The sequence below is a fragment of the Aphelocoma coerulescens genome, chromosome 2 (genome assembly GCF_041296385.1).
Source record: "Aphelocoma coerulescens isolate FSJ_1873_10779 chromosome 2, UR_Acoe_1.0, whole genome shotgun sequence".
Lineage (NCBI taxonomy): Eukaryota > Metazoa > Chordata > Aves > Passeriformes > Corvidae > Aphelocoma > Aphelocoma coerulescens.
The window spans coordinates 80,313,855-80,340,965 of NC_091015.1; the positions used below are offsets into that span (position 1 = coordinate 80,313,855).

The window sequence follows — 27,111 nt, forward strand, 5'->3', positions numbered from 1 at the left end:
AGAGAGGTTGCTCTTATTGCATTCTTTTGCAGGCAGCATGGCTTTTTCAGGAACACCTGTCTGCACGAAACTCTGTAAACGCTTTTTAACAGGTCCCCAGGTAGTAGAAAGAACACAGCTGCTAAAGAGCGTTAATGGCAGCACAGCTGCTTGGCTGACAGAATTGGAACCAGCATGGTGCATGTGCTGGGACTGTAAACAGGAATGAATTTTCCTAAAAGCTTTATAAGTAAAAATGTTTATTTTTGGAATATTAGCAAAATAAAAGGAGTTACGATGTTCCTTTAATTTTAAGTCAAAACATAATGACATGCAGCTTTTAAGGAGGTTTGTTTTATAGCAAAATCTCAAATTAAAACAAGGTTGCTCTGAAACAACTTCAGACATACCATGGATTTCTTCCTGGATGTATATATAAAACATGCTTGGGCATTTATTTTTTGTCTTTAACATGTAGTAAAATTGATCATGAAATCTTGCTTTCCACAAACCACGCATGAGGTATTGGGGAACACCATTCTGTCTGCCAAGCCTGTCACTGATAGGTGTGTGGTGTGAGAAGGCACAACAAGGTATCTGGAACAGGTTATTCACATGCTAAAAAGATGAAATAGAGATCTTGTTTCAAGGACAGGCACCAAGATGAAGACCCTTGACTCCCAGCCTTCCCCCAGCTATAGTCTTCCTCTCTGAGCCTTCCAGTGCCAAGAAAGTGCCCTCTTAAGACAACCTCATTGCAGGCTCAGAGATGAAATTTTGAACCCAGACAAACACCAGTATCAGACTAGTTGCAAACAACTTAAATTCTTTTTGGAGTGCTAGTAAAGCAACACATCCTTTCTGGGAAGTTCACCTAAGGATAGCAGAACACAAATCACTTGCTACTCCCCCAGAGCACTTGCAGTGCAGCATGCCAGCCTGGAGGATGAGCAGTACTTGCCTTGCCCTCTTGAAATGCCATCCCTACCTTTTTCGGAGCAACAGAGACATTCTAAAATCCATCTAGACTTTATCATGTTTCTCAAAGTCTCGGAAAGGTATTTTCCGCTCTACATGCTTCACCAGCATCTCATCAAGGGATGAAAACAGTGGGTCTGTCACTTGTACATAGCTCTTCACAGCTTCCCTTCTTGAGTCTGAAGCTACGCTTGGTTTAAAGTTATTAATTGCCTTTTTCACAGCTGGCACCAGCAGCCTTGCATGTTGACTCAAAGTGTGATGTGATAATTAGGCAGGGTGAGGAATCTTTGGTAAATTTTGTTCTTTGGCACTATTTTGCCTTTGATCTTTGCTGCTCTCCTTTCCAGAAGAGTTACACCGTTCCAGCAGAAGCCAAGGGTGGGCCTTTCATCAGCCTGAGGGAAAAGCTTTGTCCTGTGCCCCACGGCACTCTGCTCTCAGTCTTAAACATCCCATTTGGATGGCTGCTATGTGCTTGCTGGAGCGCCTGTGAGGTGCCTACAGTTGGAAAAGCACGTACGGTGCAGCCTCCACCAAAACACAAATTAAAAGAGAAGCAGGAACAGAGTTCAGTAATGAAATAAACAAGTAAGCAGGCTTTTAACAATGGCATTTCTCCATTAACTTGATTGAAACTTTGTATTTTACTCTACAGGTTAGGAAGGCCATGGCACGATAAATGTAACATCCTGTAAAACCTATGTCCACTTCTCTCTTGGGCTCCAGAGCTGCCCATATTCCAGAGTCGTGCTGGCAGTTAACTTGAACATTCTGGTGAATTTATTGGCCAATTACAAATCACTTAACAGATGGTGTAGAAATAGTTACATAAATTCAGGAATAAATCCTAGAGCATTTATACACCTATAAATTAATCACTTTCCCAAAGGTTAATTCTTGGGCTTTTGTCACTTATCATTTCTTTGAGATCGAGCCTTTCTACTTGCCACAGCCTATTCCTCTCCAGACCTGGGATGGCATGAAATTCAGGGAGACAGTGGGCACACCTGAATCTCATTAATCTTGTCCCTGCCATATTGTTAACAACACTGGGCTTTCAGCAACACATCAACACAAGTCAAAGAAAAGCATCTGCCCCAGGAGACGTAATTGGTAGGATTTTTGCAATATTCATTGAGCAAATAAATGAGAGAAGACTGTGTAGCAATTCACTTTTTCCACCCCAGGAGGAATATGATTGCCTGTTACACTGTGATGTGTGTTGAACCATGTCCCAGAGCTGTTTTGGTACTAGAAGTTAGGCATGGGTAGGACACCTGCAACACAAGTGTGTAACTATGCACATGACAATGAAGTTAATGTCGAAGTGGTCATATGTGAAGAAATGAACTGTGTGATGTGTCATACATAGAGTTACTTTTCAAAGATGCTTTCCCCAAGCCACTCTCCTCACTGTCCCTTGGTCTTCCAGACTGGGAAGGCTGAATATTAACTGCCTGTTTTGCTTGCTGCCACAGCTCTTTTAATGGTGGTAATCAACAGAGCTTTGTGCACATCATCTTCAGTTTCTTCTGGGCAAATGTGCGAAAATTCCAGTAGGAGATTTCACGTGACTGCTGGGAGGCTGATGCTGGTGCAGGAGCAGGTATCTGGCTGCTCCATCTCTTATCTGATGGCTAGCATGTTGCTGCTCTTACCCCAGAGAGAGTTCAAAAGAGTAATTCCCTTCAGGGGTATTAGACCTCCCTTTCACACACAACGGGCTGAGCCACAGAACTTTTTTGCCCTCTTATGCCAGTCTGCTTTCCCCCTCTTCCACACTGCACTCCTGGCTGCGGCCAGCCATATCCAAAATTCAAGAACTGGGATGAAAAACAGCAGCTCACAGGTTTTTATGAAACAGCCACAGCAACAGAAGTACAGAAGTGGAAAGAGGCAAGGAAGCCCCTTTCTTCTCCTGAGCGCCTAAGGATTATGCAGGATACATGATCAGGGCAGGTTTTTTTGTGGATTGGGTCAAAATGGTAACGTTGTCCCGAGAAGCAACAAAGGCAACACAGTGCTGGGTCACACTGACACTGGGCTGTCCACGGACTGGAACAAGTCAGCCCTTCCTGTTCTTCTGTGGCTTAAGCTTCTGCAGTAATTTTAAAGGATGCTTCTTACAGAGAGTGTCCCCATGGCAGTGAGACAGGCAATGTACTGCACTAGGTAAAATCCAGCAGCACTCTAGGATAATCATTGTTTTCCAATGAAGTTAATTTAAATACATTTTCCTAAAGAGTGGCTCCATTGTAACTGAGACACCATACATCCATAGCACATACGTGCTAACTGCACGTCTTCCAGGCTCACCATTGTGGGGGTTTTTGTGACATCTCCAAATTACTTCTACTCCACAGGTACCACCAATGGTTGGACTGATTGTCATGACTTCAGTGAATGGAGCTCAAATAATTTCTTTTCCTACTGGGGCTTTTGTCTTTGTGCTTTTAGTTTTCTATGAGGGTATCTTCAAGCTTCTGTCAAACTCCTGTTACAGGCAGCCAGATAGAACCAGACATACAATAAAGGGCTCATCTGTTCCATGTTCTAATTTAAGCACCTATGTTCACTGGACTTTGAGCGCTATACACATGAAAGAGAGAAGACAATTCGATGGTGGGAAAATGGCCCACCAGAGGCTCCACTGGGGCTGAGCCTCTCTGAGATTATTCTGAACTGGAAAAGGTATAAAAACTTCTTTGAATCTGAGAGGGGAAAAAAAGCAATCAGAATCTCTTCTTGCTTCTGACAACAGTGAAGCAGCTGGTAGATTTTCAGATTTCAATTAATCCAGACAGCAAGAAGTGAGATCACATCACAAAAAGACGAAGCCTGCTGTACACCAGTGGGAAAATGAGATCTGAGACATGGCAATTCTTGGACGGAGAATACAAATAGAAGGAAAAAAAAATGCCTGTTTGCAACTGAGCCCAGGTTGTGGCTATCCTGTGGCAGAACACTCGACAGCACATAAACAGACCTTGAAAATGTGCTCAGATTTACCCAAATAAGAGAACCCAGTGGACCTACCTGAGAAAATTGATAGATGACAAAAGAGTGGGAGCAAAAGGCAGCAAGGCTGTTTAAGTTGGAACCCAGCAAGAGATGGCCCCTGTAACTTGAGACACTCTGCCAGCTAGTGGTTACCATGATCCTGCCCAACAGCTCTGGTCATATGTAGCACTTCCTATGACAGGATTTCCTCAAGCTGCACTTGGGTTAATTACAGGACACAAGAATTATACCAGAACATGCAAGGGTTTAGATTGCCTGGATCTACAATAGGCACTAAGTTCAACAGAGACAGCATTCTTTGACTATGGGAAAACCAGTCAAAGAACACGATTTGAGCCTGGAGGAAATTTTGGGGAAGAGGGGTGCTAGGTTGACAATAACAAGAGTCTGTGTAAAGCAGGGTGAGGGGGTTTCTTTAGTTGAGTTCTGCCTCTGACAGACAAAGGAGACATAAAAATATTGCTCAGAGTAACGAAATATGTATTGGGAAATTTGTTCCTCGTTGGTCTGATGGAGCAGGGACGGTGTAAAAAGTTGAAGTGCTGGAAGAATTAAGATGTTCCAGAACTGCTTATATATCAGAAAGCATAACATTTAAATTGTTCAAGGAAGTTACTCATTCAAGTTCTGACAGCAAAATACAGTCCCAACTGACAACTGATAGCTTGAGACATCAGGAGCTCTAGCAGTGAAAGAAGACTGCTGCAATTTTAAGCCATGGTTTGAAATATATTTGATATTTTTACTGATAGGAACCTTATGAACTTCAAATTGACTGTAAACTCTTTACTATCTTTGCCAGACACACATTTTGAAAAAAGCGCAACTATATTTACTTTTTCCCAGCTACCAAAAAATGATCTGCAAGGCAAATTTAAGTGAGGCTGATAGCGCAGGCATATGCATTTCAGCCTTCAAGGGAAGTCTGGGGTAACAAACTAAATTTGGTGGGAGCCAATCTAACTTTAAAAGCCTTGTCTAGATGAAATACGGACCATGAAATGTGTTCTTGCTGGAACAACTGCTCAGGATGTGACCCCACGGAGAGAGTGTAACAGCCTGTGGGTTGTGTTACAGCTATTGGGTTGCCGGGGTTTTAAGTGCTGTTACTCCATTGAAAAGAAGTCATGGGACTGAGAACTGTGCTTTAAAGGCTTAAGCCACTCAGGCAGAGACTCCAGGTCTGGGTTGGGACCCTGAGGCTGTCGTCAACACTAAGCACAGCCACTTGAAAATGCATACGGGAGAAAATAGTTATTTTATAAATGCCTTCAGAGCCTATAGTCTGTAGGCCAAAGTCGAGTGATGAGATGCTGCTGCTATTCAGGATCTCATCACTGACATACAAGCATGTCCTCGGGCAAGTGCCTCCACTTTCAGTCTGCTTCAGGCTCAACATCTGGAAAACTGAGAAAATTTGATGGGTTCCATCAAATTTAGAAATTGTGCCACATGATGCTACTGATAGATGCCACATGAAGCTACTGATAGCTGTCAATGGCTCTGATTTTTCTGAGTGTGAAGTTCACTAAATGCAGAGAGTGGCTGACAACAACAAGTTTTGGATCAGGCTTTAAATAAAACCTGTATTACTACTGAGTCCTGAAATGAAACTTTTTAAAGCAGCTCTCTAATGTGTACTAGTCTAAACTGATAAGTTTGTAAAGAAGCCACTTGGGAATTCCTTCATGCAACTTTCCCAGTCAGAAAACACTAATTTGACAAAAATTATTGTTATTGGTTTGGGTTTTGCTTGTTGTTTTTTTTCTCAAGAAACAGTCACTTCAGATAAATTTCACAATGTAGAAAATATTAACGAAAATGCTTCCAGAGCAACAAAATAATTTGTTTGTTTTTAAGAAAAGTTCACACGATAATCTCAGTTAAAAATTATTTTTTCTTTGAGAAATCTTCACACCTACCTGGTAGTTATACTAGCAAAGTAAGTCCACAGCCCAAGGGAAAAATTTCTGACTGACTGCAATCAGGATGAAAGCCATGGTTACAAAACCAAACTGGGGGACAGGAAAGCAGTTCCTGGTCCAGTACTAGCCATGGTAATATCAAGCAAGGTGCTGCATAAGCACAGAACCACCCCTTTTTAACTCTTAGTATGCTGTGTTCAGAAAGAGCAGGACTATTCATGTTGGGAAACTGAAGACATGTTGAGCATCTACAGAATGGCATGGGTAAGTAATTGCTTAGTCTCATAAAGTTAAAGAATCTGCTAGTGATAGTGAGGTAAGGAAAAAGAAGGAAACCAGCAAATTTAGAAATTGTGAACCCATAACTGCTTTCTGAATTGATTCTTTTTTTTTTAAGAGTTTGAATGAGACAAAGAAAGGAAAGTTACATACTGCTGTGGGTAACAAAGCCAGCAGGAAATATGGTTAGCAGTCAAAAGAACGTACACGATAACACTTGCCCAAGTTCACACGCAAGAACAAAATTTATCTCCTCTTCCCACCACTGTCAGAAAAATATAAGGTCCAATGAAGAGTGTCTGCAAAGTGCTCATATAGCAAGGGTTTAGAAAAAGTATTACAGCACATGAAAATCTGAAGGACCAGAGGCAGATGTGTACCTTGATTCCAAAGAAGAAAGTGAACTTGAGATGAAAAAGAGAGATTTGCCTCATATCAGTCAAATAGAAGGGGGTACAAGCCTCAGCATTAAAATCCGTGTTTCAGACACCTATTCTGATCTCCAGGCTCCACTCAGCAGTTATAAAGGCAGAGGCTGGGCTGTGTGTATGGTGTCTGAGGGCAGCACATCTGTATCTAGTACAGGCAGTCTCTGAGTCCTGGTTTCACCAAGAGGACACTCTCCAGAGTCACCTTTCTCAGGTACTACAGTGCTTCCAAATTGTGGTGTACTTTTAGTGAGAATTGCCTTTAGATGAACTGTATGCTCTCAATATATGTAAAAAACATGGTGAGGATGCAGGTTCCAAAGAGCCTTTAAGTTTAAAAATACTTAGGGGCAGGGATCTGCTTTGGAGCCATGTATATTAAATAAAGATGAGCCATAGCTTGCAAAGGAGTGGCCTGCTTGAGTCTTCATTCATGTCATAGATTTTATGAAAATCCCATTGCTCTTAAAAAAGAAGAAATCTAATTATCACATTTCTATTGTGTCAGTTACTGTAGTTTTGGAATTAGGCTTCAGTCCCCTTCTCTTTTAAAATTATTATATCTACACTTCCTGGCTTTAACTGGATGAAGAAATGCTGAAATAGAATGAAAAATTGCTTCTTTTGAAATATTTCCAATCCAGCTAAAAGCTGTCTGTATGAGAAATCTTTCAAGAAAATCTGTCCTCGTCTTATATCCAGCTGGGCTGCATCCAGTTTCAAAAGTACTTGCTGATGGTGGGAGAAAAGTATCTGGATACGGACAGTTATGTTATTTGAGCCTCTGAATTTCGGATTGTGAATACAAACAACTCTAGAAACACCAGAGAGATGCGTTAAGGCCAATAACAGAAGGGAGAGGTGAATTGAGACAGCTTCCTCTCCTGAGGAAAGGCCACCCAGCCCTCTCCAGTCCTGCTGTTACCGCCCTTGCCACTTCCTGCACTTCCCAACCTTGCTTTTCCCTCACCTCTGCTCTTCTCATAAGCAGCAGCTCATAATCCCCTACATGCTTTCTAGGTGTTTCATACACCTTTCTCTTTTCTTCATGTTTTGAAAGTGAAATCTGTCATTGCAAGCACAGAGCTCGTCTATGTCATTCAAAGCACCTCCTAAAACTCTCCTCTGCCATCACACCCAGAAAAACCTGGGAAGAGGCTCCCAAGGTGCTGCTCCACAGCCCAACATACAACAACCATTGGTGTAGATGTACTGTTTTCCCATGTTCCCTCACCTCTTGGTAAGCACTTACTTGGCAAGCCTGAAGGAGGCTCTGTTTTCTTTCTCTGTTTATACAACACTGAGGTTCTTATCTGTGGCTAAGTCTCCTTGATCCTATCGTCACACAAACAACAACAGGTAATGATTTAAAAAAAAAGCCAAGCAAAACCACAAAGCTTAGCTGTTTGAATTGCTTTCACGCAGTGCTGAAAAGTTATTTGATAGTACCAGAAGTGACAGAATCTTATTATTATTTTTTTATATTGCTGTGTTGTTCCAGGGTTTTTTTCAACAATCACTGTCAGTTCTAATTCTCCAAACAGGCAAAAATTTGGGTGGAAATCCTGTCTGCACTGAAGTCAAGAGACGGATTTCCATTGGCCTCAATGGGCCTGGAATTCACCCGGTCACAACCTAGAGAAAGAATATTTGTAGTAGCAAACCAAATAAATATATCAGTGTTTTTCTGTGAAAAATCAATTTGAGACCCCTTTTTCCTGGCAAGAGTTATGCATAGCGATATAATATGAGATACAGCAGTACTTGGAACAGGAAATGACTGTGGACACATTGTCAGGGCAGTGCTGTGCTATGCCAATGGCTGAAGCAGAGAAAACTCATAAGAATTCGTTAAAATACTCCAGGAAATAAAATAAAACAAAATAAAAAACAAACCCAGAAATAAAACAGAGTGCACAATGAAAATACCAGAGTTTAAATTTCTGTGAGCTTGAGAGGAAGCAAAGAGATGGGAAACTATATTGAAAGAAAAACAGCACTGCATGTTGGGTGCCAGTGAGGTGCCAGGTGTTGCCCTTTGCAAAGGAAAGAAAGCATCTTGACAGAGATTGTCAAGAACTAGAACAGCAACACAGCAGAGTACCTGAGGGAACAACAACCCTACAAAAATATCTTAATATAGAAATTGGGTTCAGAATGTAACAGCTTTGTTAACCATCCAAAGATTTTCCTATTCTACGGAATTAATATCAACTGAAGCATAGGCGTGTGTACTCAACAGATCACATGAAACAGAAAAGGACTCTTTCATGGATTATTAATTACGTGTTTGTTTCTAAACATGGGCAACTAACCCTTAAAGGTGGGAGGCCTATGCCAGAAGTACTAGAAGCAGAACATCCCTGTGAATCAAAGGACATAAAAGATGTTCTCTACATCAGATATCCATGACTTTTTCAGGTATTTAAAAACCTTGTTTAAAGAAACAACTACTCATTATGTTAAGTTCTGACTTTAACAGGACATTGTATAGGAGTGGGTAGTTAGCAAGTAGTAGAAGTGAGAAATAGCCCCGAAACACGAAATATCTGTGTACAAAACCAGTGACTTTGTGCCTGAGTGTGACTGGAGGCACTATGCTTGTATACATGTGACAGTCACATCAGTTCAGGATTTTGGAGGAAATGACTGACCACTTTCTCTCCTGCTCACTGATAATTATATCAAAACATTTGTCTCACTCTTTCCCTATTTGCTTGTTGTTTGTTTAATTAGAAGTTTAATATACTTTTCCCATTGAAAATGGTAACTTTTTGCAGGAGTTCTAAAAGCCATGCAGACGAAAATATTTCAGGTGAATAATTTTATGATTACATGTGAGAGAATTACTACACTGGCTTCCAACAGAAATGTTGAATTCCCATGACAATTTAAAGTAATTATTGGAGCACGACACACATTCTTGTAACATGAGCTACAACAATGCATAGTTTATATCATATAATAGGGGATATATTTGTACAGCATAAGAACATCATCAGAATCCAGTGTTTCATCAAAAGTGTAACAGGCAAGGTTCCAAATTGCACTCAAACTGATGATCATTTATGTCATATCAGTCACATTCAGTTTGTAATATGCTTATTCACTGCAGTGCATGTTGCACAATTATAAATGTTCCTCATTCCAATGTATTGTATAATGAGCTTTCATCTTTTAATACTTCCTTACTTCTTCTGGATGAGATACTACCAAATAGTTTCTGTATATATGCTTCTAACTTTTAAGAAAATTTTTTGTGCATTTGATGTGTACCTGATATGAACACTCTAGCAGAGGGTTTTTGCTGGCAGAAACTCAATCTTTGGGCACAGAGTCTGTGAACAGATGTGTGTTATCTGTGCACACAGACCAGATCTGTTGGGAAAGCAAGCAGTACTCATGTGCACTCCACTCTTATGTAACAGTCCAAGTCATCAGCCCAAAATGGACTTTAAGGGCAAATGGACATGCCACATAAAAGAACATATTTTTTAGCCCAACTGCAATCTTTTTACTGAAGTTTTGCTCCATTTCTTAAGATGTGGCTCATATACCTGGGTTTTCACTGTTGTTCAAACTCCTGAAGATTCAAGCTTCCTTGCTATCCAAAGAGCGACTTCTATTTTCTTTAGCTTTTAACATATACTTTGACATAAGAATATTTTTCTTCAAAATATTTTGTAAAAATACAGAATTTTTCATGAAAGTGAGTGACTTCTGACTATCAGATCCAGAACACCAGCTGCAATGGATATCATGGCATGAGACCTTAATTTTGTTTCCTTTCTCATGTAAAATCTCCCCTTCAGCTCTCCCTCACAGTCCCCAGCTCTACAGAGTGTACAACATGGGTAGACCCTACATATGCAACTTCCACCCAATAGATGAATGCACATTGACCGCTGTATCCCAATTCTTTATATTTTAAATACTTCTGATTTTATTTTTGCAACCATTTTCTTTTTTTTCTCTCCTTAACCAGATCAAGTGGAGGAAAAAACCTAATGTTGACTTTTTTTTTAATATTAGGAAAAATAATTTTAAAATTAAACAGGATAATTGAATAACAGCTTGTCCTTTTCCTCCTTCCTTGCATTCCTTTTTATCTTCACACCACAATTTTCCTTGATTCAGACTGTTGTTATATCAAGCTTAGCCGAAGTCCTGGTAGCAACAAGGGTTGTGAAGAGATACAACCAATGAGAAAGAGAACTGTGCTGTTGCCTTTGTGACACAGAGGTTGCTTTATTTGCAAATTGAGAGAGTCATCTTCTTTTAATTTGTGAGAGGAAACGGGAGAAAGAATAAATGATACAAATAAAAATGCCACGTTGCTACTATGTGCGTAGTCATATCATAAGGAAAAGCTCCTCTGGCAATGAAATTTCCAGGGTTACTTCACACCAGTAAAAGCAGGAAGATAACCTTAGACAGAAAATTAATTTGTTTTTATTAAATGCAGCTGTTCCTCAGTTCCTATGTAAAAAATTAGTGCTATATATTAGCTGTAGTGCTTGCAGTAGGAGGAGTGCTTGCAGTAAGAATTAGTACCAGAAATTTTGTAAGCGCATGCTCCCATCTTCTAGGTTTTTATTCCACAGCACATGGAGTGTGTGGTTACTGTATCATGTGAAGAGCAGAACCAAGATCTCACAGCAATGACCTGCGTGATACCCACTGAGCAGGCAGCACCAGCACAGCTCTTGTTAAAATGACCGCAGACAGAAGAATTCCCATAAGGAGCAAGAACAAAGCAACAGAAGCAGAAGAGAGCTTAATTCCACAAAAATAAACCTCAGGATATTGGTACACTTTAGAACTTTCTACACTTGGTGTGAAACTGGCAGAGGGCATGAGGAAAGCTGTTTGAGGAATAATGACAGACCTGTGTTAGAAACAGGACATATGCCAAAATAGCTTTGAGGGAGAAAACAATGCACATTGTGCAAGCCTGTAAAGGCAGATGAGACTTTGCAGGTCTATAAAACACAACAAAGTAGTCCACACTAGTGGGTATGGAGATTAGAACCCAGATATCTCACTGGTTAGAGCCTTTGTTTCGGTTGAAAGAAAGGGAAGTATGAAAGTATTTTATATTTGAAGGACCTGAGTACACAACATCAGAGATACTCTGCTATCAAAATTATTTATTTCAGTGAGCAGAACCGAGGAGGGAAACATAACAGAAATGTGAGCTTATGAGGAATAGCTGAATTAAAGAAACCCACAATCTTGAAAAACTTTGTAATAGCATAATGTAAGAAGAGACACTGTTAGGTGGGTTTATCTCTTTCTCTTATTCACTTAGATATTTTACTTTCAGTTCAGTTATTTTATTTTCTTTCATTATTCCCTGTGGAGCAATAAAAGCACATTCCTGGCAACTGAGGTTTTTGCAGGATAAATAGATGAGGAAAGCCGTTTCCTTACACAATCCTAACCACCCTTTGTATGGTCTTTTTCAGATACTGTTCATGAGAAACTGTATTTACAACAGAGGAAAAAGTCTCAACTCATGAGCAAATAAAGACACTCTTAGTGTCACCAGTCCTTATGCTGAGATCTCTCAGCCCTGAATACATCAACAAAACTTCCATAATCATCAGGCTATTATAATTAACATACTATTTAAGTTTACATATCAGTGAAAGATGAGAGTTGTGATACACAGCAAAGTAGAACTCCTGCCACATGGCACCAGAGTAGATCTAGCAAAGTCAGACCATTTATGAAGTCTTTGCAGCAAATGTAAAATAAATCATCCTAAACTAACACATCATTCTTGAATTTAGGTCAAGGTGTGTGTCAAGAACATACCCAACAGCTTTCACTTAGAGCCTCTGCAGATTCAAAAATGGTGACTCATTTTCAACAGTGATCATGCTATGATTGTGTGCAAAGAGTACCACAATATAATAGATGACTACATTAATCTGTAACATAAAAGGCAATGGAAAAAAAAAAAGAGGACTGCTGACCAAACAGGGTTTTGAGAACATTTTTTGATATCAGATACAATAGTGATAGGCAGGTTAGCAATATATGACGAACAGGTAGTTAGTGTCTTAGAAGCACCAATACTTTGTTAAGCTATAGATTAGATAACAGCTTGGTCTCAATTGGTTTGTCTGTCCCAGTATTATCACCTGCAAGCCGTGGCAGAGGGAGCATGAAGACCTTGTGAAGAGCTTGGTTACCTAAATATTCTATTGTTCCACTCCAAGAAATACTTGTCCTGGTCATTTTTTTTTTAATGATTGATACAAATGCCACACAGCAACATGCCCATGATAGTGCTTTTGAAGGAGATGGAAGTCCTTTGCACAGCTGTTGTCTTTTGTGGAGTACCTTTGAATTTAGAAGACAAGATTACTTGGCAACACAGTCCAATTTCTATTCAGATTCAAGGTAATTTCTTACCTGTAGAATGCTGACAAGATAAAGAAGATAGAGTAAAACTGGAAGTAGAAATAAAATAAGATCTTTTATTGAATATGTTGAATGGGAAGCCTCTAGCTAGAACAAATCAATGCCTCAGTTCTAACTCCAACTGTTATTATCTTTCATAGGCACAAAGAAATTCACCTCATCCACAGACATGAAGATGGAAAAAACGCTCATTTTCTAAGTAAGAGGGGGTGGAAAGCAGCCCAAACCCCTCATTTTCCTCCTCATCCTACAGACTACAGAGCTACAAATGTCCCTGTGTCATCCTGTCAATACTGATGCCAGTGTGTACACAAACACATCTGTCTTCTTTATTTATTCAGTCATCAAAATTCCAAGTCTGCAAGCTAGTCATAATTATGCCTTCCAAAGAGGCAGGCACCTGCCATTTACTCTACCTTTTTCAATTACATCTAATTGAAGACTTGAGCTCAAATAGAGGAAGGGAGACAAGAGTTCTTCAAATTGTCTAAACACTCTCTGTTGAGTAGAAAAAGAGAGATTTCCTACCACAGCTCAAAAGAAGTCCTCCAACATGACTGGCATAATAAAGAACTGGAATATGAGACGCATTTCCTTCCTCTAAACACCCTACCCCATGAGGATGTTTTTTACACAGGGGATGGCTCACAGCCAGAAGAAAACCCCCCTCACCCCTACCCTCATCCCCCACCTCCTATCACTGCAGATAGAGAGAATTTTTGAGAACAGATAGAGAATAGATAGAGAATTTTTTTAAGTATAAGAACTTATCCTTGGCAACTTCCAGTAATTTTCTCCTTTCAGGAGCACCCATATGGTGGAGGACAGCATGTCAGAAAAAAAAAATTAAAAAAAGAAGCCAAGTTTGTATGTGATGATACAGATGAGATGACTGATAGTATATGATCCTCTATGAGCACAGCTGTAAACCCCTTGGCAACAGTAACCTGATAGTCCCTGTGCTAGAGTAACCTTCTAGGAATTGAAGAAGCTAGAAAAAAACCTCCAGCTGGCTCCACTTATATAAGGGATGTAATTAAGCTTAAAAGAGAGGATGATTTCAGCCTGTGTGATCTGCATTAAGAACAGGTCCCTGAGAGCATTCTTGAAAAGGTACTTGTGGTACTTGCGTTTGTACACACACGTGTCTTGGGATTTTCCTTTTCCTGAGACAGTGATACAGAAGTTTCCATCAAGAGAGAGTAGGAGGGTGTCATTTGGAGAGAAGATGGGAAGAGGCAAAGAAAGAAATCCTTCTATCATGTGATGAAAAAGGTTGACCATGTTGGTTCGCCCCTCAAATTCATAGACACGAAACTACATATTGTAGAAACTAACATAGTGTTAGTAAATGAGACTACTTATGCTAAAACCAAAATGGCCAAGTGGAAGATCTCTCACATTTATTAAGGGGGAGCCAGTGGTAAGTCGTGTAAGAGGAAAAGCAGAGTAGTTAAAATATAACAACCCATCGTCAAATTAGTGATACATCCACAAAGATGCCCCAGTATAATCCTTTCATTTATAATCAAAGCTAAAAAGCTATTTGTAATCTAAACAGAGGACATTACTATATCAGAACTTCCTAGCCCCATTACCACATTTCTAAGTGCAGAGTGAACCTGTAGTGATCATATGTTTAATTTTAAGATAATGGATGATGAGAGACATTTAGCCACTGAGGACTCTGTACATAAGAATCTAAGCTAGATAAATGAAATAGAAATGCTATTTAAAACTTCATGAAGTTGTCCTGGCAAGGAAGAACTCAGCTATTTTCCACTATTTGTATCATCTGCTGGAAAATGCAAAGAACTCTATCAAGGGAAGAAGAATGGAAGATTCCCTTCTTCTGTCTTTCCACCCTTTTTTTTTTGCTTTCTACAGAGAAATGTAGGCTGATGAAGTCATCATTAAACAGTCTCACAAAATCACGGTGATTCTTTCAGACTTTCCTAGACATTCCAGAATACCATTCATCAATGGGTTTTGTGCAAAATGCAATGTCATGGGCAGGAACCTCAGGGGCAAACACACTGCACTAACTCCACCAGCAACTAGCTAAGCTGTGTGCACCTGCTTCTTTTATCTCCTGCTTTGAGGGGTAAGAAACAGAAAAGAATAGTTAATTTGCTTTCCTAGCTAGATGCTCCAGTAGAAGAGATACCTGCCAGGCCACAAAAGCACAGTAAGAAAAGAAGACATATTCTGTGGGTTGTAAGTGTATACTTTCAATTTTACTGTGTAGCCTCTTTTTGTAATATATAAAGAGGATGAGAAGAACTTGATTTGTCAGAGCTATCGCTTGAATAGCTCTCCTTATGTTCATCTCTAGTATTTCTTTTTGTAGCTCTGCATATTTCTTCTCATTCTTGTTTATTTCTCCTAGTATCTCCATCTTTCATTAGTGTTTCCAACCAGTTCCTGAGCAGATGACACTGCCTCTCAGGCAAGGCGACAGACATTCAGCTAATTATTTTCATATGTGGATACATATTGTCAGTGATGGAGGTTGCCAGATTTGATGATACAAAACATGCAAAGAATCATGCTCAGTTCTTCAGGATTACTTAAATGCTTTAAAGCAGGTGAAAGACCTGGTCTTGGTGTTTATAAATGAAATAGAAGCACGAATTCGTTTGAGAGACCACTCTACTGGCCAAGAAATGCAAAACTGGTGAGTGACCTTAATGGAGTGACTTGAAATATTCACTTGGCTTATTGGCTGCCCTGCCAATTCATTCATTCATGCCCCTAGGAAACTGAAGCATGATTTCACTAAATACATGTCATGGTTTGTGTGCAGGTGTAAGGGGATACATGCATGCAGTAAGCCTGCACTCTTTCCTTTACCTTGCTAGCATCACCCTCCCTTTCTATTGCATTTTACCAGCCTGATGTGAAGAATAAAGGCACTTAGTTCACTCTCTTTCACTGACATGAGCAAAAAGCCTTGTTGTTTGACAGCACAGGTTAACCATGTCCACAATGATGACTAAATCCAGGGAGAAGCTGAGAAACTGTACTCAAGTCTTTCTCTCTCCACCAAAGGTCTGAGCACTAGCCCAGTTTAAGATGGGGGGCAGGGGCACAGGGAAGCAAAACTAAAACTACCTAAGTGTGCTTAGGTAGATAGCAAGTGATGCAAGTGAGTAAACCAAGATGATGTGGCACATTACTGTTGCAGTGACTGAGAAACATGAGATTGCTGTGGTGGGTTCAGGACTCTGCAAGTGTATTTCTCTTACAGCACTGAAAACAGAATTCAGACCTGTTATGCACAAATGTTATACAGAGCTAATTCTTACCTTTGCAACAAGAAACACTGCGAGTAAATTATCTATTATGTTCATGTCCATTATTAGACCCTCTTTCATCCATGCACCACAAATGTAGAGCCCAACAACACACACTGAGCAATAAGAAAAGCCAGAACTCTTTCTATATCTCTTGTATTAATATATTTAACACATTGTTATTTACTGCACTTTACCCTAAGCTGGAATTCACTGCTTCACTATTCCTTTTATTTCATAGCCACTGTTACTTCAGTGTTAAAGTAGTCTCTTGGTCACATGCTTCAAATAATTAGGATAATTAACAACATTTGTTGTTTGCCTCCTACATGAGTTGGCTTTTTCATTGCTTATTTTCAAGAGCAGAACCCTGTTCATTCTTTTTCTACATATAAGATCTATAGTTCATTTTTTTTTAATTCAACATAGCACAATTAACAGAGCTTTTGTAAAAGCCTCAACAGCCTCACAGACCCACAGTCTGTGAGTTAGACGGCATTTAATACAGTGCAAGCAGAATAAATAAAAGGTAGGCAGGGTAAACTGAACTTTAGCCTCCAAAGCATGTTTTTACTCTTAGAATGGGACAATCCCCTTTCATTCATGTGGAAAGGGGAAAGGAAAGCACAGTATGTTCCTTGGTGCAGAATGAAGCTGCTCCAGAGCTCCTGCTGAGGGCTGCCCTCAGAGGGAGCAGGGAGCCAGGGACACTTGCATCTCCTGGACAAGAGAACCTGGGTTCACAGGCAGCCTGAACATGTCACTTCCCATCAAAAACAACACTGAGCTATTGAAACAACTAAAAGAAAGATGTGGCAGGACAAACACAGCACGAGCTCCATGTGAGACAGAGGACTGCTATGATGATACCAAACTGCATTGCCACTGAGCTCTGACAAGCAAACACCTGTCATATGGAGGTAGTTTAAGGAGTTACCTCATGTTGTTACTTCCAAATGTACAGTGCTGCTTAGGAATATTAATGTGCTGGCTCTGTGCAGCATTGTACTATGTTGACATAACCTTTCTTTTTCCCTTACTTGATGTGTTCTCTCTTCCCTCTTTAGCCTGTTTCATGTTGCTTCAGATTCAATTTGTTTCCCGAGCATTTTTTTAAGGAGCTGAACGAAATGGGGTGGCACAAAGTTTCCCAAGGCAGTATTGACATTCCAAGTGTGGTGCAATGGTGTAATGTGCAAGAGAACAGACTCCAGATATTCACTACAGCAAAAGGCAGGTTTGTTTTTTCTAGAAATGTTTCATTTGTTCTAGCAGGTGTGTCTGATACCTTTTGCATAATGATAAACCCACACACATTCTTCATGCAAATAGTGACCCAAGAGTTGCTCTGAGTTGCTTCAAGTAGTAAGTGCGTGTAACAACCTGCACTTACATACACACTGTATGTTTATAGAGTGTTCATACAGTGCAAGGTAAACAGAGCCCATTGTGCCAGGGCAGGGACACACAGGGCTGCTGGAACAGAGGTGTCATACCATGGCCAGTGCAGTCAGGATCAGCCAAAATTGTCAGAAAATCTCTTCAGAGGTACTGGGAGAGTCATACATCTTATCTTTCTCCTCCCTTCTGCAGCCAGAAAATATGTTTCTCTCACATGTGTTATTTGAAATGCCTCACCTATATCAACTGTTCCTGTTCCACAAAGGTATGGGAGCAAATGTGGAGGCTCACCAATCTGGACCTTACATGCTGTGACCACTGCACACTTGGGTACCTCCATGTGCCCCATTGACCTGCCTTGGAAACTCAGCCTTGGTCAGCAGAGAGTTTCTCTCACTATCTCACATCTGCTAGCTTTCTCTTTCCTTAAATCTTCCAGGTGCTGTGCCTCAAAGATCAGCAGAGTACTTCTTATATCAGCTCTCACCATTAATTAGGTCAGATTATTACTAGGAGCTTCTCTTTTTCTTATAAGTGATTTGAACCCAGTCCTGATATGTTGATAGACATTTTCTTAATAGGAAAAGATAAATAAGAATGTTTGTCCAAATGGTTATTCTGGCAAACTTGTCTGTGAGCTAGCTTGTTGACAATTCTTTAATCCGCTGCACTTGAAGGAAAGTGGAAAGGAAAGAAATAAAAAAAAGATGCATTTCAGTTTGTGGCAATGTCCTAATGCACCTAAGTCTGCTTTTTCAACACAGAATTATCACTCTAGATGTAACTCTGATACACTAAAGCATTAAAGTATCTGAACTTTCTACCTTGAGCCAGGAGGTCAAATCAGTACCCATGTTTGATGCAGAACCTTCACAACATCACGGCACCTGTCTGAGCTTAGAGATTGTGAATTAAAACAGATGAGAGGCAGATATTTGTTTGCATCTCTGTTTTACCTGCTCTTTGGTGTCTACAAACTGAGTTTGACAGTAAATAGTTTAGCTTCACCCATTTGATCTTGCACTGAAATGAACTCAAGTGCTGACATCGCTCACCTCGGAGTGTTAACTGGAGCTGTAACCACCCGAGGACAAAGATCCTGATATGCTTTTCAGACCACATGGCCCACCTCAGTGTTTTTAATGCGTTCAGGACAGTCAAACATATACCTTTAAACAATGTAAGTCATCTACAGTGGCAATTTAAGTTTCCAGGTTTGACTTTGCACAGGAACATGCAGGGAGTGCCCAGTCAGCAGAAATGTGTTTGCAGAGGCTGGCACCCCTGCATGGAGACACGGCATCTGTGTGAGCTTCCAGCCTAGCAGCAGCAGCCCTGGTCCTCCCTGCCTCTGCTCTGCTCCTGTGCTTCCAGGAGCCAGGGAGGATATGGAAAATGGGCTGTAACTGCAGGACTTTAGGAGGCTCTGAATGGAAGGTTCCCCACCATGACTGAGGTATGGTCCCTTGGGAGATTGACTTTGTTTTCAATGGGGTCAGGATTTCATCTGATAATATACTTACCACTCTAAAACCTGCTAAACTGCACAGACATTTGATAACCGGATAATTAATAGTGTTCATGCACAGAGTTCCTGTGAAACATTGGACTCCCACTACAAGTCAATAAATATTTATGCCCATTTATGCCAGCTACAACATGCCATAGTAAGCAGGGTGAGTAAACCCAGAAAATTCACACGGGTTGCCTGGGACAGATTCTGACCTCTACATCTTCTAATCCCTCAAATATGTGATGAGTTTTGTCTTTCCCTGTGAGCAGTTTCATTCATTTCATAGTATTCAGTTTTAGTAAAAGCACTAGAATTTGTCTCAGTATGACTAAGAAAAGTAGCTAATAATTGTCATCAAGCTTATCTCTTTGGCATTTTAGCTTGAGTTCCTACTAATAAAGAACTATTTGAGATTTTAACAGAAATGTAAATGTTGAAGTTTCACAGGTCATTGAGTTTTATAATATTGAGTCATTGGGCTATTATACATTGATCGAGCAAATAGCAAATGGTGTGACTTGCCAAAGAGCATTATTCAAATATTGACCATGAATTGATGACAGTCGGCTACTCTCCAAGGACTACAAAAGTTAACAGGAAATTTCTACCTGAGGCAACTGCAAGCTTCTGCCGTAGGACAGGCAGTTTTCTGGTTCCTTTTTGTTGCCATCTTTTTTAGTCTCCTCTGCTACATCCAAACACTTATCATGAACAGAAATGTACTTGGAGTAAATGCGTTCATTTATGTAAATTTTCTTAGTTCAGTTTCTCAGTCATCTCTTATTTCCAATGATCTGTATTGATTTCTTTAATTAATCATATCTACTCTTCTTCTTATATTTCAATATTATTTTATTATCATGATATAATATTTTTTTAGTTATACATACATATGCTTCCACCTATAAAGGGTGGATGCAAGGACAGGTAGCCTGGGAGGAATACAGAGATATTATCCAGCATCATGTAAGGAAAGCTAAAGCTCTGATAAAATTAAATTTGGCCAGGGACATTAAGGTCAACAAGAAAAGCTCCTATAGGTACATAAAAGGGAGATTTGGGAAAATGTGGTCCGTCTCCAGAGGGAAACAGAAGACATGGTTACCCAGGATATGGAAACGGCCTCAGTCTTGACCAGCAAGTGGTCCAGACACACTGCCCAAATTGAAGAACCCGAAGGCAGGGACTGGGAGAATGAAAAATTATCCACTTTAGAAGATCAGATTTGAGGGTATCTAATAAACCTTAAGGTGCACAAGTCCATGGGACTTGTGACAAGATACATCCACAGTTCTTGAAGGAACTGGCCAAGAAAGTGACTAAGCCAGTACCCATCATATTTGAGATGTTGTGGCAGTCCAGTGAAGTTCCCACTGATTGGAAAAAGGGAAACGTTGTCATCAGTTTTCAAAAGAGAAAAATGTAAGACCCAGGGAACCACAGGGTGGTCAGTCTCACCTCTGTGCCTGGCAGGATCGTGGAGCAGATCTGCCTGGAAACCATGCTAAGGCATGAGGGAAATAAGGAGATGGCTGGTGACAGCCAGCAAGAGCAGATCAAGCCTGACAAATCCGGTGGCCTTCTAAGATGGGGTTAGAGTGCTGGTGGATAAGGGAAGAGTGACAGACATGATGTACCTGGACTTGTGCAAAGCATTGACTCTGTCCCACATGACAGCCTTGCCTCTGAACTGGAGGGACATGGATTTGACAGATGGACCACTCAGTGGATAAGGAATTGGCTGGATGGTCGCACTCGAGTTGTTTTCAGGGGCTCACTGGTCCAAGCAGAGATCTGTGACAACTGGAGTTCCTTGGGGTTGGTACTGGGACCACTGCTGTTCAACATCTTTGTCAGTGACACAGACAGGGGGATCAAGGGCACCCTCAGCAAGTTTGCCAATCATGCCAAGCTGTGTGGTGCAGTACCTAAAGGAGACCTACAGGAGAGATGGAGAGGGACTTTTGACAAGGGCTTGTAGTGATGGGACAAGAGGGAATGGGTTTAAACTGGAGGAGGGTGGGTTTAGATTAGATAATAAGAAGAAATTCTCTGCTGTGAGGGTGGTGAGACACTGGAACAGGTTGCCCACAGAAACCGTGGATGCCCATCGCTGGAAGTGTTCAAGGCCAGGCTGGATGGGACTTTGAGTGGCCTGTTCTAGTGGAAGGTGTTCCTGTCTGTTGCAGGGAGCTTGAAACTAGATGATTTTTAGGGTCCCTCCCAACCCAACCCATTCCATTATATTAAAAATCCAGGAATGCCAATATATGCAGTGTACTGCTCCATTCTAAAAGGTGATTTGTATACAGTACAGTGCATCTTATCTTGAACAAAGAATGCTAAAGTACAAGCTTCTAACATGGCCTTATTTGCTTTTACTTCTCCAGAGTCATAAGCCTGATCCCAATGACAACATTTCAGCTCAGATAGGAGAAACTGCTGTTGAGAAGACCTGGTCTTAAATCCGACCTTTTCCTAGGACACAGGACACCTTGCAGAAGTTTCAAAACCTGGTGCTTAAGTAAGACTCTGATGCAGTTGTGGGTAGGAGCTCATTCTGTTTTTCAAAATATACAGCAAGAGAGGGTTACTTCTGGTTTGTCCACCTGGCTCTGAACCAGTGACCTCACCCATAGCCACAGAGGAATGGGCTTCGTTCTCCTCCTCACCATAAAAGAATTTGAATTAATTCCCTGAAGAGCCCATAAGGCAGTTTGGGAGCAATGTTCTTTCCTATGAAAGCTATTCCACACTACTTGGAACAACCAGATATTGTCTTGGCCAGAGAGAGTGCTCTTGGACATTCAGCTGGACAGAGGTAATCAGTGGGTCAGTCTCTTCTCTACTGCCTATTTCACACTTCTGTACTGTATGTTTAATAAAACAGGAACTGACCTCAAAGTATCTTCTCTCCCATGTGAGTTATTAACATGAGATCATAGAATCACATTCAATCTCCTTCTTTAGTTTAATTTCCTTCCTTTTTAATCTAATGGATGTTGAACTAGTCCATAAAAATCAGCCCAATTTCAGCAGAACAGCTGTGAGGATGAAAAGACACTGTAAGAGCTCACCCAGAGAAGAGCTGTGGATGCCCCATCCCTGAAAGTGTTTCAGGGCAGGTTAGATGGGCTTTGAGCAACTTCCAATATCACTGAACGAGACACAGGGTCCAGGTTCCCTGTGGCAGAGGAGGAACCTGAGCTCAAGCAGTCGCGTTTGTACCAGGGGTCCCTGCACTGAACACATGCCTGTTAAGCAACCTCTCCACACAGACTGTGGCCAATTAGGCATTTGGAGAGCAAGCCACTGGATCAGGTCCTGCCCACCATGAGATGAAGAGAGCAGCTTATTCATGAACACACAAGCGGTTTAAGCATGAGACAAGAACCAATTTGCCAGTTACTCTGACTGTGCTGGAGGCCCTCGGCCAAAGCCAGGTCTTCGGCACGGACCAGCAATCAAGGTAAGCCTCTGGACTTCCCCTTACACTAAAAGAGGGCAGCCTGGCCACACTCGAATCTGCCCTGCTGCTCTCCCCAGCTGCTGCCACACCACCAGGTAAACAAAAGGATCACCTCCAGAGCCAGCTACACCAACATACCTCAAGAAGTGTTCAGTCACCACCAAGCACACAGTCACAGAGCAACTGCAAATAAATACCTGTCAACACCTGAGCTGTGAATATTGCATTGCTATCCTTTGTGTAAAATGCCCAAACCTTTCCTTTGTATTTTTAGAGATTTGCATAATTCTTTTCCAGCTTTCCTTGGAATTCTAAGCCACCATCTAGGAGGGTTGATATTCTGCTCCTGGTTTGGGAGCAGAAGTGTCTCTGGAATAGCTTTTGCAGTTTTCTGCCAGCAGAGGATACCCAGGACCAAAGCTTCCTACAGCCTTGAATGCAGATCCTGCTTTGAGGCTACGTGTATTCACTTCCGCTGTCTTTGAACTAGGAGCACACAAGACCTGATGCCTCACTTCAGTCATCTCTATAATATGGGGAAAACACATAAAGCTACTTTTGAAACGTTACCATTTTCATTCAGGCTTGCAATGTTTTCCAGCAGCAGGAATTTTGTACTGCCAGTCTTTGAGGTTTTAGGAACTACTGCACCTTGCCAAGAACATTTCTCATGACACAGGCTCATGATGGATAGATCAATAGATTCTTGAATCCTCATATCCTTTTCAAATTACTACCCGAGATATCTACCTGAGTAGGCCATCTTATCTGATAACTTAAACAAGCAACCTGTCTACACTTTAATTGTTATTGAGGATTAATGTTGTTTATAAAATGAAATCAATACAATCTCTATTGCTTATTAACTGAAACATTCTAGGCTCTGCTCTGTTTGCTTTGCTTTTCAATTAGTTTCTATTATTTTCCCTATTGGCTTTTAACAAATAGCTGTAGAAATAAACTTAATGGTTGTGAAACTGTTATCAGAGTCAACAAAGTCCCTTAATGGAAAGTCTTGTATATTTAAATGTAAAAAAGAATCCACTGTTTAATCATTTGACATTATGAGATAAGTTTATTACTATACATCTGTTCTGTGCTGGGCCTTGCCTTTTTTTTAAGCTAAGCAATAAAGAGTTCTTAAGGGTTCTCTAAAGTTCAGATGTCAGAACTGTTAAGTTGGTTGCTACATTTAAGATGAACAAGCTCCACAGTCTAATTACCTTTTGTTAAAATATTGCAAAACTGAAAATGGGCCACAAAAAATGGGATTCCTAGGAACACAATAAATATCATCCATTTACACTGCAAAAGTGTTCTCAACATTATGCAACAATTATTTGAAACATCTTACAGACACTGCTCATGCTTCCTCTGTGACCCCAACATGCAAGTGGACTGGGTGGCAGATGCCAGGATTTTTTCCTCCCCCTCAGAATGGAAGAAGAGCAAGAAGGGTTGAAGGATGGTTTCCCAACTCAGGAGTAGATGTACTCCTGAGTCTGAAGTAGGATCCAGAAGGTCAGCAGGTGAATGCGAAGGAGAGATGGACAGGTAGAGTAGTTTTGAGGGTACTGAGGGGATGATGTAGGTGACAAGTCCCACTATATAGCGTGACAGTAGCATATCTCATTCCAGCTAGCATCAAGATGGTAAAAATCTGTTTTCTCAGTCATTACTTTTTGCACCTTGAATGAAGAAAACTTTTCTTCCACATTACTCACCATGTAGGTGGCAGAAGTGTGTTTGCTGATGGGTCTTTCAAGCAGAACTCTCAGTCTATGGGAATAGAGTTCCACCACGCTCGCTGAAAGTTGTACCTTTATGGATCTTTCCTGCACTGCAGTTTCACACATCACTAGTCATAGCCAGAGACACCTGCAACCCACACGCTCCTGGCACACTGTTTGTGGGCTCTCAGCAGTTTAGCTGGACGTGGTCATGAAGCAAGCAAAGTTACAGGAGAGTGTTACATAACGAAGTGACGAGTTCGCACAGGCCGGCAGCTTTGCCTGCTGCTGCTCAAACCACAGGCACCGAAAACAAGTGGCACAATTCCTGCACTTCTCTACAAAACTATTCTGCTTTGGCAGTGTCACCTCCACTTTGTGTTCAGTGACATAAACGGAGAGCTGGTAAAAATGCAAGACATGGCTGAATCAAGCTCCGGAAACACAGAAACTTTAGGATGCAAGTGTATGACCCCCAGCATAGGTTACCATTTTGCTTCTGGGAGCGTTCTCAGAACTACACACAAGTAAGGAGTTCTAAAATCTACTGCAAGTGGTGTGTGAGCTATCCAGTGCAACCTATCTCAGGAAAAGCCTGTGCTGCCCTGGCTTCAAATGACTCTGCTTGCAATCACCAGAACTGTTCCTAGCCTTCACACAGCACAGACACATTCCAGGGTAGGGCGAGGCAAATGGTTATGAAGCTTACTCAGGTGTCATTTATTTCATGAAAGTTTGCTGGTTATTATAATCAAATGTCAATTGTCTGTAGTTGTGGCATGCAATGGAAAATCCCTACTTAGGACATGTTCTGCCACTTGCTGGTGAAGTACACTAACCCTCAACAATGAAGCAATACTGAAAAAATAGTTTTGACATGTAAGCAAGTCTAGGAGTATAATTAACACATATTTATTTTGATTTTTCTTCTTATGGTTTTGCTGTAAGGAAACCATCCTATATTTTAAAAGAAAGCTTCCATGCAGAATTAAAGAATTGTTTCTACTCAGTTCATTTATTAATCTAATTACTAATTAATAAAACTTTCTGCTTTTATGGCCTTTGTTTTGACTTATCTTCACAAACATAGATGAAATGTGCAGTGACCTTGCAATACACAAATATATCAGTGGCTTGTAAGTAAGGATCAGAGCATAGAACATAACTTGATTAACCCCAGATGCTGTTAGAAGACATTCTCTGACAGGGAGCTTGCATTCAGAGCTTCAAAATTAAGTAACAACTAATTTTAAGGGGATTCTACTTGAGAGGAGTAAAATTTGGTGTCAGAACTGTGACTGACCATTGACACTGGGCTGCATGGGGCAGGGAAGATCACTCAGTATTTTAATTCTTTTTTTTTCTTTCCTTTTGAATGAAGCAAACTAATGGATTTTTACACATGCGTACTAACCATATTATTCTGAGGAGTTACAAAAGTGTGGAAATGGCTTGACAATGCTAAAATTGATGAAGTGAGCTCTTAAAGAAAACTTTAAAAAATTTCCAGTAGCAAACATCTTTTTAGCATTAGAGGCTGTAAAAAATAAAAGCACAATTACAGTTTGCATTTTGAAACTGAGGATGAAGAAATTCATATCAGAATCTAACCTCTGGGTCAGCTTGCACATAGATGCAGCAGACTTGCCATCACTTGCATATTGAAGTTGAGGCTGATTTACTTCCTGAAAAGATGGTACAGTTCAAGCAGTCACTCTGGGCTTGATGCAGAAATCACATCACATGTGCATTGTGCCGTTTTGTGGGTTGTTCTATGCATATGGAAAAATATTATCTGTATCTACCCTTAAACTCTTGGAATCTTGTGGAAAGAAGAGAAATTAATAGTATCTCAGCAGTCAAGTAATCAGTGTAGATTATGAGAAGATGTACTTGAAAAATTAAGAGGGGAAAGGAAAGGGAGGAATTTCCGCAAGGATTACATTAGCATGCCAAGTTGGTCTAATATTCCTCATTAGTTTTTGTATTCTCTGTGCACTGTACTTTTTTTATAGCTGGCCTACTGTAGATGAAAATACACACAAAGAAAATGTGTAAAGATTCCTTGAGCCTGTGCCTGAAGAATTCTTACAATTCTGAAATTATCTGCACTGATTTTAACTGGCACACTTATGATAAACACCCAGATTTTATGCAGGTTTTCTAGAAAAGCTGAATTAGGCTGATTTGTAGTAGTCACTCCGGTGATCACATCAGCACTTTTAAACACATGCACTGTCACTTCCCGTAATGAGAAGTGACATGAACATGAGACCCAGTGGGACTTCTAATTTTTTTTCCAACCACTGACTGTATGTATCACCCATACATGTATTCAGAGAAGAATAGAAATCATGGAACAAAACTAATTAAAGTTTTACTGGGAATGAAGGTCCATAACTCTTAAAGAAAGTGTAGATGTGTATGCACCTCTATAAAAATACAATTATACATGCTGGCCATTTTGAGAAACCACTTAATTTGCAAAATTATTTAATTCTGGGTATTCAGATCATTAGCAAAAGAGGACTTATTATTGTGTTTATTGGCATAATAATGCACTTTTTAATACTTGCTTGTGGAACTGTACAACCATAGTACAAACGTTCTGAGGATTAATTATTCTGAGGATTAATATTTTCACAGCTTGAACTAAC

The 27,111-nt window shown here is 40.5% G+C and overlaps 2 long non-coding RNA genes across 6 annotated transcripts in view; one reads left to right on the plus strand and one right to left on the minus strand.

The window, feature by feature from the left end:
• Positions 1-27,111, minus strand: part of LOC138106887 (uncharacterized) — a 137,433-nt gene that overhangs the window by 54,091 nt on the left and 56,231 nt on the right. The gene's annotated exons all lie outside the window — the stretch shown is intronic.
• LOC138106888 (uncharacterized) lies at positions 14,117-22,147 on the plus strand. 2 transcript variants are annotated; one of them, XR_011149180.1, is made up of 3 exons: positions 14,117-14,158; positions 17,409-17,574; positions 21,646-22,147. It is a non-coding gene; the product is annotated as an uncharacterized lncRNA (long non-coding RNA). The 2 variants fall into 2 exon arrangements; XR_011149181.1 differs by lacking the exon at positions 14,117-14,158 and adding an exon at positions 15,461-15,722.